The sequence below is a fragment of the Rhincodon typus genome, chromosome 2 (genome assembly GCF_021869965.1).
Source record: "Rhincodon typus isolate 14 chromosome 2, sRhiTyp1.1, whole genome shotgun sequence".
In the NCBI taxonomy this organism is placed as follows: domain Eukaryota; kingdom Metazoa; phylum Chordata; class Chondrichthyes; order Orectolobiformes; family Rhincodontidae; genus Rhincodon; species Rhincodon typus.
The window spans coordinates 95,284,835-95,300,103 of record NC_063333.1 but is presented as its reverse complement, the minus strand read 5'-3'; the positions used below and the strand labels follow the sequence as shown (position 1 = coordinate 95,300,103).

Below are 15,269 nucleotides of genomic sequence, written 5' to 3'. Positions count from 1 at the left end.
TTTCCTCTCCACCTATCCTCTCCTCTATCCCTCTTCTATCCGCCTCCTACTCTCTCCCTATTTATTTCAAAACCCCCTTCCCCTCCCCCTTTTCTGATGAAGGGTCTAGGCCCGAAACGTCAGCCTCTCTGCTCCTATGATGCTGCTTGGCCTGCTGTGTTCATCCAGCCCTGCATCTTGTTGTAACGCTTTGTAGTTGTCTGGCACTGATATATATGTGGTTGAAAGTGAGACACAAGATCACCTGATCCAACTAACAAATACAAACTCTGTCATGGAGGTGCCAGATACCTGGATAATTTTTTGATCAATCATGGTTATACTTCTTTTGAAAACATTTTCAAAGATTTATGATCCACTGAGTGAAGAAATTTTCCTCCATCTCAGTCCTAAATAACGAGCATCCTCTCTTGAAACACTGCCCTGCATTCTAGATTCCTTAGCCAGGAGAAACAATCTCTAAGACTGTTCTTTCAAGTCCTTTCAGGAGCTTGTATGTTTCATGTTGATCACGTCTAATTTGATAAACTCCAGGGAAGAATCGACTCACTTTACTGAGCCTCTCAAACCAGGAACCAATCTAATGAAATTTATTTGTGTTGCCTCCAAGACGCATAGAAAGTGAATATTATAGACTTTCACTGCATGCCATTACTTTTACATTCCTTCCAGTTATAACAGATGGTATTTAGTATGTTGGAAAAATGCAGGACTTAGTTGTTTCATCTGCTTCCTAATTGTTCTAAGAGAATATATTTTCATTACTGTTTAACTGTGTGCAAAATATAATTTAAGTTCTGTAGCAAGTCTAAGTAGCAATCATCAGAAATTTGCTCGCCTGAAAGAAAGTCAGATTTGTAGCCATTAACTGAAGAATAATGCATTCAGAAGTCTATGTATGCCACGTAAATTATCCTCATCAGTCGTCTCTCTCATCTCATCAAAAAAAAATTTGAACAATTTAATAAAACATGATTTGCCATTAACAAGTCAGTGCTGTTTTCCTTTAATTAATCTGTTTTTGCCTAAGCAACTACTGATTTTGTCCCAAATCATTGCTTCTAAAAGCTTCCCTACTACCAAGGTTAACTGGATTGTAGATATTGGACTTATCTTTGCATTCCTTTTTGAACAAAGGGTTAACATTGTCATTCTCACGTACTCTGGTACTACCCTTATATCAAAGGAGGGTCAGAAAATTCTGGCCAGAACCTCTGAGTTTCCACCTTCAATTTTCTCACTAATCCTTGAGTACATTTCACCTGGTCCTGGTGTCTTATAAACTTTAAATAGTCAACATGTCCAATATCACCTCCTTAGCAATTTTAAGCAAATCAAGTCAGTACTCCAGAACCCTTTCTTCCACAATGGCCTGGGTAGCACTACCTCCCTTGGTAAAGATACATGTGAAGTATTAATTTTGTACTTCACCTATTCCTGCTGCATCTAAAACAACAGTTTATTTTCCTCTTTTTCACATGCCATTTTCTTAGAATGGTTGTTCAGCAAATCAAACTATTCAATAAACCATTAGTAGAACTAGATTAACCTTCCTTGCAACTTGTCTCTTGATAATTTTATAAGCCACATTGGTCAATTACAGTATTGAAAATTAAGGGAGAGTTCAAGATTTGCAAAAGTCTTTGTTTAAAAACATGCTCCGTGTCTTCAATGTGAATGGGCCAGTTCTAACTTTAAAACTGTGCCCCTTGATCTGAGTTTCCTCATCAAAGGAAATAACTTTATTTAACCATTAAATCTCTATTTATGCATCTGAACTATTCAAAGTCAAGGGAATACAAAGCAAGTGTATGTAACCATCCTTGTAATTTCACCCTTAAGCCAAATCTGCACTATACTCCTCCTTAAGGCACATAACTCCAGCCTTCTGACCAAGACTATCTGTAAGCAGTGTTATACTCAGAGCACCAATCCAAATACAAAGACACTTATTCTGGATTTGGATAAATTTTCTCTGTGTTTTGACAGAAACTACTGTATATTGTCAGTATTGCCCTGCAGGCCTGTTTCACCACTCATGGTCGTGGCTGTTCATTTACCTCAATGCCATTTTCGCATGCTATCCCCATATGCCTCACTGTCATTAATACGTAGAATTCCTTTGATCTCTAACTTGAACATATTCAGGTTTTACCACATCCCTCTGTGATACTCATTCCAAAGATACCCAATGTCTGAGTGACCAAATTCCTCCTTATTCCAGTCTTAAATGGCTTGTCCCTTCTTCTGAGACTCTTTCATCTCGTAGACTACCCCAACCCCAGACATGGAAAACATCCTTTCTGCATTGCCATATCAAACAGTTTAAGTATTTGCAAGCTTCAATTAATTACCTTTATTTCTCAAAAGTTCAGAGAATACACACCCTGTCTCCTCAATCTCTCTTAATAGGACAATCCTGCTATCCCAGTAATTAGTTCCCTGCACTATTTCTATGGCAAATAAATTCCTCCTATGAAAGTGGACCAAAACTACACACAACACTCCCGGTGTAGCCTCAACACTGTTAGCATATAATTGAAGAAAGACATCTTTACTCCTAAAATCAAATCCCCTTGCAATGAAGGGCTTAGGTTTAAATGATTATGAACAAATCCAGCAAGGTCCTTTTGAACAGCAACACTTTGCAATTTCCCACTATATAAAAAGTAGTCAGCACCCCATTCCTCCTATTAAACTGGATAACTTCAGAAAATCCATATTATGTTGCATCTTCCATATTCTTGCTTCTTCGCTTCATACTTGTAACAACTCATACATGAGTCATGAACAAACTTGGAAATCCTACTTTTGGTTCCTATATCCAAATCATGGATATATGTTGCAAATAGTTGGGATGGAGGTATTTATCTTTATGGTAACCTATTAATCATGCCTGCCAACCTAAGAATTACTTGTTTATTCATATTGCCTGTTTTCTGTTGTAGTGCTAAACAGAGGAGTAGGGCTAATTAGGGACGGTAGAGGGGACATGGAAGCATAGAGCACTAAAGGAATCAAGGAGGTTGACATTCCCTAGGCCATGGAGACAGATAGATACTCTCACTAGAAATGCCTAAAATTGTTAAGGAAGAAGTATTGGGTAGACTATGGAAATGGACAATGGAAAAAAGTGGGTTGATTTAACAGGATAAGCATGGATATCTAAAGGGGAAATTAAATTTAACTTGTAGGATTTTTTTGAAGAGGTAACAGGGTCTATGAGAGCAATACTTTTGATGAGTTGTACATCCAGTGTTTGATATAATGCCATGTAATAGACTTGTGTGAAAAGCTATAGTTCATGGAATAAAAGGGACAGTGATAAGGTGGACAAAAATTTGGCCGAGCTATAAGAAACAGTTGTGGTCAATGGATATTTTTCAAGTTGGAGGAAGGTTTGTGGAGAGGTTCCCCTGTCGTTGATATTGGGACTCTTGTTATCGCTGATATGTATATTAATGATCTAACTCCTGGTGTGCAGGAGACAATTTCATAATTTATCGATGATACAAAACTTGACAACTATATAAACTGAGGAAACAGTGTAGAATCTCTAACGCTCATAGATAAGTTGGTTGAGGGGTGGGTAGGTACGAGATGAAGTTGTGCATAAAAGTGTGAGCTGATGTATTTTAGTAGGAAGAACATGGAAGGTGTTATAAAATGAGGGATAGAATTCGAGAACAGAGGAGCGCAGGAATCTGCATAGAACATTATGTGGCAAGACAAGTGTATGGAGAGCAGTTAATGAAGCATACTGTATCCTAGACTTTACTGGGAGCAGAAAGTACAGATAGCAGTCCAGAACCTGTAGAACTTGTAAGGATGGCCAGCAATGTATCCATTATCTGTATAGCCTCCTGTTTGAACACTGAGGTGTTGATCATTGAGTCTCGAAGATTTGTGAACTTTCATTCCCTTTCATTGCTCCAATACTGCTTTTTGACTAAGGTGAGAGGGAAAAGATTAAAAGGAACCTGAGGGGAATTTTTTTCATGCAGAGGATAGTGCGTGTATGGAATAAACTGTCAGAGGAAGTGGTAGAGGCAGGTATAGTTACAACATTTAAAAGACATTTGGACAGGTACGTGAATAGGAAAGGTTTGGAGGGATATCTGTCAAAGGCAGGCAAATGGGACTAGTTCAGCTTAGGATCCCTGGTTAGCATGAATGAATTCGACCAAAGGGTCTGTTCCATGCTGCATGACTTTAACTGAAACTAATTTCAATATTGCTAAAAAAGGGGCACATTTTGTTGTAAGTTTTCATGATGCACTCATCTGGTTATTTTGCCAGAATACCAAATCATAAGAACATAAGAACTAGGAACAAGAGTAGGCCATCTGGCCCCTCGAGCCTGCCCCGCCATTCAATAAGATCATGGCTGATCTTTTTGAGACTCAGCTCCACTTACCCGCCCACTCACCATAACCCTTAATTCCTTTACTGTTCAAAAATTTATCTAGCCCTGCCTTAAACACATCCAGCGAGGTAGCTTCAACCGATTCACTGGGCAGGGAATTCCACAGATTCACAGCTGTTTGGGTGAAGAAGTTCCTCCTGACCTCAGTCCTACATCTGCTTCCCTTTATTTTGAGGCGATGCCCTCTAGTCCTAGATTCACTTGCTAGCGGAAACAACCTCCCTGCCTCCACCTTATCTATTCCCTTCATAATCTTATATGTTTCTATAAGATCTCCCCTCATTCTTCTGAATTCCAATGAGTATAATCCCAGTCTACTCAGTCTCTCCTCATAATCCAACCCTCTCAACTCTGGAATCAACCGAGTGAATCTCCTCTGCACCCCCTCCAGTGCTAGTATATCTCTTCTCAACTAAGGAGACCAAAACTGCACACAGTACTCCAGGTGTGGCCTCACCAAGACCCTATACAGCTGCACCATAGCCTCCCTGTTTTTAAACTCCATCCCTCGAGCAATGACAGACAAAATTCCATTTGTCTTTTTAATTACCTGCTGCACCTGCAATCCTACTTTTAGCGATTCATGCACAAGGACACGCAAGTCCCTCTGCACAGCAGCGTGCTGCAAATTTTTACCATTTAAAACATTGTCCATTTTGCTGTTATTCCTACCAAAATGGATGACCTCACACTTATCAACATTGTACTCCATCTGCCAGACCTTTGCCCACTCACTTAGACTATCTATATCCCTCTGCAGACTTTCAGTGTCTTCAGCACACTTTGCTCTACTGCAAATTTTGACACCCACACTTAGTCCCCAACTCCAAATCATCTATGTAAATTGTAAACAATTGCGGTCCCAACACTGATCCCTGAGGCACACCACTAGCCACTGACTGCCAACCAGAAAACCACCCATTTACCCCTACTCTTTGCTTTCTACTGGTCAACCAATCCTCTATCCATGCCAATACATTACCTGTAATACCGTGCAACTTTATCTTATGTAGTAGCCTTTGATGTGGCACCTTGTCAAATGCCTTCTGGAAATCCAGATACACCACATCCACAGGTTCCCCATTGTCCACGATGCAAGTAATGTCCTCAAAGCATTCCACCAAATTAGTTAAACATGACCTACCCTTCATGAACCCATGCTGGGTGTTCCCAATGGGACAATTTATATCCAAATGTCTTTCTATTTCTTCCTTAATGATAGATTCAAGCATTTTCCCCACTACTGAAGTTAAGCTAACTGGCCTATAGTTACCTGCTTTTTGTCTACTTCCTTTTTTAAACAGTGGTGTCACATTGGCTGTTTTCCAATCTGCAGGAACCACCCCAGAGTCCAGTGAATTTTGGTAAATAATTACTAGTGCATTTGCTATTTCCCCCATCGCCTCTTTTAGTACCCTGGGATGCATTTCATCAGGGCCAGGAGACTTGTCTACCTTTAGCCTCATTAGCTTGCCCGGGGGCAAGGGGCAATTCAAGGGGGAGACCCACATTTGTACTACATGAGAGGAGCCAGCTGGTTGGTAAGTGGAAATTGGTCAAGGTGATGGCATGGAGAATGTATCCATTAATCCTGACTGAGAGCTAACTGCCAGGTTTTTAAATTGATCAGGTTGACACTGATTGGGAAGGACATTGCCCTGAGAATTGAACCAATGAATGTCTCACCTATTTTGTTGATTTTGAAACAGGCACAATGCACATACATGTTCTTTCTGTCTGCAAAGGCCCCTTTGTATTAATAGACGTAGCTACCAGTACACATCAAGCCCAACTGATTATCCTAAATTAGTTGTCAGTGAAGTCTTCACACACTCAAGATTATCAAGTAAATGTTGTCCAGTTGCAGAATCATAACAAATATTGGACATTGTTATGTGTTTTCAAGCATTGCGAATAACAGAGGAATACAATGTTTGATACAACCTAATAGTCTTTGGGATTTACAGCCTATATAGCTGGCATCAGACCGCCACTGCATTTTGTGTACCACATTATCACACTTATGTTTTGTTTTAATTCGTTCATGGAATGTGGGCATTACTGGCTGGGCCAACATTTGTTGCCCATCCCTAATTGTCACTGGTTTGCTGGTGCCATTTCAGAGGACAGTTAACAGTCAGCCATATTGTTATGGATCTGGAATCAAAAGTAGGCCACGCCAGGTTGTGATGTCAGTATTCTTTTTCCCAAAGGTTATTAATGAACGAAATGGGTTTTTAAAAAAAAATGACAGTGGTTACCGTTAGACTAGCTTTTAATTCCAGGTTTTCATTGATTCAGATTTCATCATCTGCCATGATGGAGCTTAAAGCCATGTCCGCTGAGTATCAGCCTGGCTCTCTGCTTTAGTAGTCTGGTGATTATATCACTGTGGCAGTGGCAGAACATCTCATTGACCTGTCTCTGGCAATTAACTGCTAATCACCATTAATGAGTATGTTCTTCATGGCAATATCCCTACCAATGTCAACTTGCCAACCAACCAGCACTTTTCTCCCATGCAGTATAAATGTTAATTTTCCTTTGTATTGCTATTCTTATGACACATTCTGATGAGCACAAGATGAAAAGTTTCAACCAAGTACATAATATTTCAGCAATACTCAAGTTCATTCATATTCTATTCTTTCTATCTTAGCTTCTTTGTCCTTCTTTACTGAATTCTAAAATCCTCATGCTTATTACATTTCTTGGCAATTTTATGAACCTCCTCATTTGACCCAATACAATCTTTAATTTCCTTTCTTATCAATGGTTGACTTGCTTTCCTTGTTATGTTTTTCTGCCTTGTATGTTATGTAACATATATTTATAGTACACCCTCAATTAATTCTTTAAGTGCTAGCCACTGCCCGTCTACCAGCAAATGTTTGAATGTATTTTCCCAATCCACCACAGCCAATTTATTCTTCACATCTTTCTAGGTTCCTTTGTTTAGATCAAAGACCCAGATTTTGGTTGAAACAAATCATTTTCAAATGTAATTTTTTTTCATATTATGGTCACTCTAAAGATTCTTTTGCAACAAGATTATTAATTAGCCCTTTCTCATTGCATAACACTAGATCTAAACTAACCTATTCCCTAGTTGGTTCCTCAACACACTGCTCTAGAAAAGCATCTCATTCACATACCAAGAGTTCATCTTCCACAGCACTGGTGTTCATTAGAGTTTCCCAAAGTCACCCATGATTACTATCTTACCCTTGTTACAGGCACCTCCAATTTATACCACGCCCCACATTACCCTTCTACTTGGCATACAAACAACTCACTACTGTTTGCAGGCCCCATTCCCTTGCTTTACTCCACCCAAGTAAATTCTGCATCTTGTTTTTTTTCAATTGAAGATCCTGTCTCACTAATGTATCAATCCTATCTTTATTAGAACCACTACCTCATCATCATCTTAAATAATGAATATTCTTGAATATTTAGATCTCAGCCTTGGTCACCCTTCACGCATGCCTCCACAATAGCAATTAGATCATACCCACTTATTTCCACTTTTGCTGTTATTTCACCTGTATCTGAACGCTGCATGCATTTTCAACTTCCTTTTATGCTACCCTTTTAACATTGTTCTGTTTTTTGACCAATCTGATGTTTGCGTTTGTTTCACTGCCTTCCACTTTTGTTTACTACTTCTCTACTTCCCATTATCAAGTTTGTTTTAATAAACCAAACAACTACTGATACTGTAGATCTGAAAGGAAAATGCAAATTGTTCGCGAAACTCAGCAGATCTGGCAGCATCTGTGAAGAGAAAGCAAAGTTAAGGATAAGTGACTCTTCAACTGTACACCAAATTTGTTTTCCTCTTTTTTGAAGCCCCTGTCAGGTTTCCATCCTCTTGACAAGCTAATTTAAAACCTTCCCAACAGCATGATTAAATCTGTCTGCAACGATACTAATCCTGGTCCTGCTAATGTGTAACCTCTCCTTGTTCAGCTCCCACATGCCCCAGAACCAGTTCCAGTGATCCAGAAATCTAAATCACTTTCTCCTTAACTAGATGCTTGTTCATTCCCTCAGTCATCATATTTCTATGCTCACTAGCATGTGGTACTGGGATTAATGCTGAGCTTATTGTCTTGGAGGTCCTGCTTTTTTACTTTTTTCTTAACTGCCTAAACTCTGCTTTCAGGACCCTGAGTAGCCTGTCTACCCATTTTATTGGTACCATTGTAAACCTCGACTTGTGACTGCTCACCACCACCACCACAAATGCCACACCTCCCCTACAATAAATGTCATGCAGCCCCTCTGTGTAAACCTTCACCTCAACAGTAGAGTGGCGAGATACCATCCTGATGTCACATCTACAGTTACAGCAACAACTGTATGTTTCCCTAATAATTGAATCTGCTGCCGCTATTGCCTTTCCATTCCTCTCCCCATTCCTTTGCACAACATTGGTATTTGGGAACTTACTGTGTGAATAATTAAAGCCGTGGTACCATGCTGTATCACTCTGTGGTGCTTTGTTTTAGTATCTGAATGTGTTGTGCTGCCAACTTATGTGTGTATAAAGCAGTTCTAGCAACTGTAACTGACTGATCTGAAGTTTCTGAATTGCACATAAGAACCTCAATTTAAAATTTCTTTCCAGACTTCAAGTTATTTTCTGAAGGTTGAATAGTTTTTGTTCTTACTTGCTGCTATTGACGTTCGATTGAAAGAGCAAGGAAAGGCTATTTATAAATAAATTAATCATGGCTTGTATTCTAAGAAGAAACAAAATCATTTAAAAATAACAAATTATCAAATGTTGCACAATGTTTAGCTACAAAAGTGAGTCTTTAATTTAATTTTGTTTTATAAATAACTTCTGTAAAACCATAATTCTCAGATAATTTGGCAGTGGATTATAACCTCAGTGGTTCTCATAGGGTATTATAAATCATGCCACAAGCAGCAACTCATTGGGTCACTTTATTCATTTAAGCTCATTAAAGGTACTTGTGTTCTACATAGCCGATTCATTAATAGCTAACTCCCCTGATACTGGAGGTAAAATTGAAATCCTCTATGCACTTGAAAATGCCTTTCAAACATCACTAATTATGATTTTTCTTTGTCAGTAAAGTGAGCTGAATGTAAATTATATTTGATGTGTTCATTATGCTCTTCAGTACATTCCTGTGCTTTATATGAAGGTCATCCCTTAAGCTGGAAAAACACAAGAGCATGTTTAATGTGGTGATGAGTGGCATTTCTGGTTGATGTAAACGAAAGCTCAGAATATATTTGCATAGTTGAGAAATTCAAGTATATTTTCTAGTAATAGCAAGTAAAATATATTCTTCCACTTTATATTTAGTGGGTTTTTTAAAAAACTTTTAAATATTCTAACATTGGTGCTGATTTTCTTTCCTGTTTTCCTATTTAGTAGATGACATTTCACGTCCAAAATATTTCCACAAATAACTATGGCCCTGTAAAACCTTGTCCTTTTGGTGGTTGTTGATGTGTATGCCTGAACACTAAGTGTTGGGAGGTTATTCAACAATTGGATCATTACAGCTGAGACTTAGCATGTGCTCACTGCATAATTCCAGCAGCTGTCAGTGGAGAAAAATTCAAAATGGCAACTCTGCCTTGTTTATCTTGTCCCTCACCTAGGAAATTGCAGTTTCCATTGATGTTACAATATCAGTATTATCAAGAGCTTACTTCATACTGTTGCCAAAGAAACGGATGTAGTCCTTTCAAAGTATCAAGAACTGTCATGAAGTGCTGTGTCCTGAAGCCTGCATCGGAAGTAGTGGCAGTAACTGTTAAAAACACATCTATTTTGTTGTGCCTGTTGCCATGTTGCACTCTTTTCCAGCTATGAGCAGGCAGAGCTTTTCACCACACTGTTAGATACAGATAACGAGGACATACCTTTGCTAGCCATTTTGGAAAGTCCTTCAATCAGAGGTTAAACCTCTAATTATATATGCACAGTTATTTGTTGTTGTTAATTCTGTGGAATTATTTGAATGGAAATAAATTCGCACCTGAGTGGCATCAAGATTCTTGTGAGTTGAGGAAATTCTGCTGGATGACAGCCCTCTGATTGTTTGAATTGAGTGTTGGGAGCTGTCGGTGCCAGGACAGCAGATAGAAGTATTGGGAGTTAGTAAACAAAAGTGTCTATCTTTTTCCTTCCATTCCCCCTCTGGGAAAAAGACAAAAAACCTGAGAAAGATTGACAGAAAGAATTCTAATTTTAAAAAAACCATTGAATTGAAAAATTACCATTACCACACAGAATATGTCATCAGTTTTAAAACTCAAAACAAAACTTGTCAATTTAACTCACTCTTGAAATTTAGACTTTGATTGGAAATTTCTACTTATCTATTTTCTTTTTCCAACCAAAGTATCTATGTCAAACTTTTTGTCTTTTGTCTCTCTTCACTGTGATTTAGTGCTTGGATTTTCAAAGCGATACAGTTTAAGTTACACAGCCATAGTTTAGAAATCCTTTCTTTTCTCTGCCTTTGCTTAAAATTAAGTATGTTACACTAAAGTTGTTCTCTGCCACAGTCAAAACTGCTTGTGAAGGGTCTAGGCCCGAAATGTCAGCCTTTCTGCTCCTATGATGCTGCTTGGCCTGCTGTGTTCATCCAGCCCTGCACCTTGTTGTCTCGGATTCTCCAGCATCTGCAGTTCCTACTATCTCTGCTTGTGAATAGTGATCTGTCGGGCAAATTGGACGTTTTGGTTATCTTGTTGGGATATCCAAATTTTGGAGTGACTTGTGGAATAATGTGACACAATTATCAGCATACTATTCCCAGTTAATTTGTAGCAATTTCTGACATGAAATAGAGTACTAGGAGGCTTGTATGGAGAATAAATATTGGAACAGACCAAGTTGAGCCGAATAGCCTGTTTCTGTGCTGTAAAATTGTAACAATTTATACCATAGCACCACCTTATGGCTAAAATCTGTATCTGCATACAAACAGAAAGCATAGTTTAAAAACAGTCAGAGATAGTAGGAACTGCAGGTGCTGGAGAATCTGAGATAACAAGGTGCAGGGCTGGATGAACACAGCAGGCCAAGCAACATCAGAGGAGCAGGATGTCTGACGTTTCGGGCCTAGACCCTTCTTCAGAAAAAGAAACAGTCAATTGCTCCACCCTTTCTCACTGTCTATCAGGTTTATCTGTCTATTAGATTATATCGGGGTTTGTTTTACATGAATTCAGAAGTAAAACAATTACATTGGAAGTTGCTACCACAGTTCCATTTGGCTGTGTAAAATAAATAACAGCAATACATTACCTGAGTTTGTTATAAACAGAAATAAAATCTATAAATAAAGACCAAGGGCTGGAGAAATTCAGCCAGGTCGGGCAGCATTTGTAGAGAGAAATAGAGTTAATGTTTTTATTTAACTCTTTCCTCACCAGTAACAAAATAAACATTTAGTGTTTTTCACCAAGTTCTAAAGAGGTATGTTACTCTAGAGCTACTGATCAACCCAGAAGATCACCCAGAAACAAATAAAACATTTACAGGCATGTCAAAGTACAATGCAGCCTGGTTAAAGTCTCTATAGAGACTTTGCCCCAATTGTTTGGTCACATTATAGGCCCTCTAGTCCTCACACCTCATCACTCCACATTTATTCCCATGCCCACACCTCTGTGCTAAATCATGCCTGTGACTCACTAGGTCGCATGTCAACACAATGTCACGACCACCCGTACCCAGTAGCCCTTCATACCCTCCAGGCAAACCTATTCACTTACTGTGCATATATACACAATAAATGAACCGTAGAATAGGAGTTGCATGTGAATGTGAAACTTCTTAAAAAGCAAATACCCATTCACAATCATTGCAGGTAAAAAAAAACTGGTGTTTCATCGGTTACTCATCAAAAGTGTTCAGTTAGTAATCCAGAGGCCTTGGCTAACGTTCTAGAAATATGGAATCAAATCATAAGACCATAAGAAAAAGGATCAGGAGTAAGCTATTCAGTTGCTTGAGCCTGTTCTGCCATTTAATAGGATCATGGCTGATCTGACATTTCTCACATCCATTTTACTGCCCTTTTCCCCTTAACCCTTGATTCCTCTACTGATCAAAAATTTATCTGTCTCAGCCTTAAATATACACAAGGACTCTGCCTCCACAGCTGTCTATGGCAAAGAGTTTCAAAGACCCTCAACCTGTGGAGAGAAGAAATTCCTCCTCATCTCAGTCTTAAATTGGTATCCCTTTATTCTGAGGCTATACTCCTTGGAGCCAGACTCTCCCATGAGGGGAAACACCCTCTCAGCCCCTTAAGAATCCTACAATGATATCACCGGTGTGCACCATATACAAGATGCACTGCAGTGACTCATCAAAAATTCTTCCTGAGCATCTTCTTAACCCAGAACCTGTGAAGGACAAGAGCTGTAAAAGCATGTGAACGCCACCACATGCAAATTTCTCCTCTGAGTGGCACACCATCCTGACTTGGAACTGTGTCATCTTTCCTTCAATGTCATTGGGTCAAATCCTGGAATTTGCTTCTTAAAAGCACATGGATGTACCTACACCCCAGAGATAGCAGCAGCTGAAGAAGGCAGTTCACCCACATCCTATGGCCAAATAAAACAAAATGCACTACATGCATCTTAATTTTGTGCAAAATTGTATGACTGTAATAACATTGATAATGCAATGTTCAATTTTCTGTACCTGAGACTTCCACTGATGAAAACAAGTTTTTAGAAAAAGAAACACTGCTCACTTAAAATGACTGCTGTCATCATCTGTCAAGTCTGGGCAACCCACATAGAATATTTAAAAAAAAAACCAGCTATCTCAGTATTTCCATTTTTAATCAACAAGCACTAAAGTTCAATAAAGTATCAAGAAAATTGCATCTTTTGTTTTAGTCACACTTTTATCGTGCCATAACATATTGGAGATGAAGGGTTACTGGTGTAGTGTTCCATTTGGAAAAGAAAATGGAGATACAGTGGGAATATACAAAAGAGCAACAAGTAGAGAGAAAACTTCATGGACTGAGTATATCAAGGATACAGAAAGCTCCTGTCTCCCAATTTCAATCATTGCAAACTAGAATTGAGAAAAAACAATAAGCTCATCATGCCTAAGCAAATAGTACAGCAGCTAAGCAGTTGGGACTTGGATTTTACTCCTTCAATATAGATTCAGAAAAACTGTAAATTGCAACTGCCCTTCTCATCTGGTCTGTGCTAACACTGGAGAACTAAACTGGACCAAACGTATTAACACTCTGGTCTCAAGAGCAGGTCAGAGCCTAGGAATTATGTGCAGGTAATTTGTCTGTCCCATTTCTGTCCTGCAGTTCATCTTGCAGTTGATGCACACTGCCACCACTGTGCATCAGTGGTGAAGGGAGTAACTGTTTAAGGTCGTGAATGGGGTGCCAATCTGTTTTGTTCAGGATAGTGTCGAGCTTCTCTAGTGTTGCTGGTGTCTCTTTCTTATCCCAAATTATTTATAAACTCATTACCTGTGTTTGAAGTGTGTTTTGCCACATTTTATGATTCTATTAGGTAATAAAACAGATCTTTGCCAAAACTTTGAATCCTCTTTCACGAAAGAAAACATTAGAATTGCCTCTCCTTCTGTTCTGATCTGTTCAACAAAATTTAATCAAAGTATGGTAGCTACAGCTACTTGCTGTTTTGCCTCACTGGGGTAACGCATTGAAAATCAAGCTTTGCTATTCCCAGACTCATCACAAAAGTTAAGAATTTAATCAGAATATGCAGAGTTGTCAATTTATCGGTCAGACCCAGGTTAACAGGCAAAACCGATCAGGTTTCTGTACTTAACGAAAACTACTCTCTACTATAAATAAATAGATTCTAACCACAAGTAAACAACTGTGAAGTGTTGACATAAAACAAAGTGATCAAATCTCTAACTCCGTGCTAAACAATACCCCTGTGCTTCCTATAACTTATTTTTCTTCCATGCAAACTTTTGTGGTATGTGTGCAGCAGCGACTGCCAGAGCCAAAAGTCGCTGCCATGATCCGTGTTGGCATGGCGACTGCCACGTGCTGAACATCAGAGTGGCACATTCTCGAGGAAGCAATCCACGCACCACCTCCGCCTTCCTACACATACATGCAGACCATCTCAGTGAGGCAAAAAAAAAATTGGGTGAAGAGGGAAGCAGTTCTGTGGCCCAAGTCCACAGTATTTGCTGAGATAATCCTTTTGCTTGCCAGGATTTTCTGTTCTTCGGTCTCCTCTTTTCACTTCTTCACAGGAGGCCTTGGTGATTCGTACATAAATTGCCAAGTTTCTAAGTAACTGGTTAAAGGCGACAGCTTAGGGCAACTGGTGAGGGAAAACAAACAGGCTCTCCTTCAGACTTCAAGCTTTTTACTGGAGAGAAAGACACACCATCTTGGCCTTGCAGCAGCCAGAAAGCTTTTGCCAACATTGTGCACGCCCCACAAGCTGTTCAGATACCCAAGAGCCAATTGGATAGGTATTGTCAGGCTGATAGCCTCTATCATCTACAACTGGCCACAGCACCACAACCAATCAGCAAACTGCTGCCAGCCCATCTGCAAGCAGCCACCCCAACTACTTGAATAAAGCAACAGTGTAAACACAATTTACAATGAGTTTCATTAACTTGCCTTTTATAAGTATTCCTTTCTCAGTCTTTTGCTGTAAAATAGATGTTTTTCCGTTTCAGTCCGCAATCAAAAATGCAAAAAACAAACTCGAATGGATTATCCAATCAGAGATAGTAAGAACTGCCGATGCTGGAGTCAGAGATAAGACAATTTGGAGCTGGAGAAACAGCAGGACAGGC

At 39.2% G+C, this 15,269-nt stretch overlaps 1 protein-coding gene across 3 annotated transcripts in view; it reads left to right on the top strand.

Annotated features, from left to right (window-relative positions):
• chn2 (chimerin 2) overlaps positions 1-15,269 on the top strand; it is a 346,878-nt gene that overhangs the window by 236,241 nt on the left and 95,368 nt on the right. The window lies entirely within an intron of this gene.